Below are 991 nucleotides of genomic sequence, written 5' to 3'. Positions count from 1 at the left end.
AAATCTGTAATATTCTCATAGCTGCAGTGGATATATTTGTACAGGTTACTGTGCACGTAACTGTAGAATCCCGGCCAAACAAGTCACTCAGCTGAGTGCGCTCCTAGTATAATGGCAGTTGACATTGGACATATACATCAACATATATGCCTAACTTGGAGTCAGGCCACAAAGGGAAACATTGAAGGAGGAGGATTCGGTCTGGTGCTGTGGATTGAATTCGGCGTAGCTCAGTGGTCAGAGCGCTTGGTACATAGAATCAAGTACCCGGGTTCGATCCCCGGCGTCGGAGCGAATTTTTCTTCTCAAATATTAATTGTCAATATTACAGATATTATTCTGTAGGACAAATTAACAAATCTATAATATTCTCATAGCTGCAGTGCATATATTTGTACAGATTACTGTGCACGTAACTGCGGAATTCCGGCCAAACAAGTCACTCAGCTGAGTGCGCTCCTAGTATAATGGCAGTTGACATTGGACATATACATCAACATATATGCCTAACTTGGAGTCAGGCCACAAAGGGAAACATTGAAGGAGGATTCGGTCCGGTGCTGTGGGTTGAATTCGGCGTAGCTCAGTGGTCAGAGCGCTTGGTACATAGAACCAAGGACCCGGGTTCGATCCCCGGCGCCGGAGCGAATTTTTCTCCTCAAATATTAATAGGTAGTAGTTGTTTTTCTGTCATATTGTGTGTTTTAGTAGCAGGAGCAGTATGCCTATCCTTCAGCTCAATAAGTTTCTTGGCTTGTTCCAATCCTGATATAATGAATCAGCAAACGCCATGCCAGTAATCTACAGTTTTACGGTAATAATAATAGTAATAACAACAATACCTGTCAGTTCTGCATATTCACCATGACATGTAAAATAGTACCGCTGTATATTACTCTGTTGTGTATGTTCAAGTAAGCGGCTTGGTCACGCGCAAAGAGAAGAAAGACACTGGTGATTACCAGAGATTATGGAGATATAATCGTAAAGC

At 42.4% G+C, this 991-nt stretch overlaps 2 non-coding genes across 2 annotated transcripts; both read left to right on the top strand.

Moving 5' to 3' along the window:
- Positions 1-219: 219 nt before the first annotated feature.
- Positions 220-292, top strand: TRNAM-CAU (transfer RNA methionine (anticodon CAU)). The gene has a single exon. It is a non-coding gene; the product is annotated as a tRNA-Met (tRNA).
- A 280-nt stretch (positions 293-572) lies between these two features.
- TRNAY-AUA (transfer RNA tyrosine (anticodon AUA)) lies at positions 573-645 on the top strand. The gene has a single exon. It is a non-coding gene; the product is annotated as a tRNA-Tyr (tRNA).
- Positions 646-991: the final 346 nt, after the last annotated feature.

The sequence above is a fragment of the Periplaneta americana genome, chromosome 3, assembly GCF_040183065.1.
Source record: "Periplaneta americana isolate PAMFEO1 chromosome 3, P.americana_PAMFEO1_priV1, whole genome shotgun sequence".
Taxonomy (NCBI): domain Eukaryota; kingdom Metazoa; phylum Arthropoda; class Insecta; order Blattodea; family Blattidae; genus Periplaneta; species Periplaneta americana.
The sequence above is the reverse complement of the archived record's forward strand: the minus strand, read 5'-3'. Positions and strand labels throughout refer to the sequence as shown.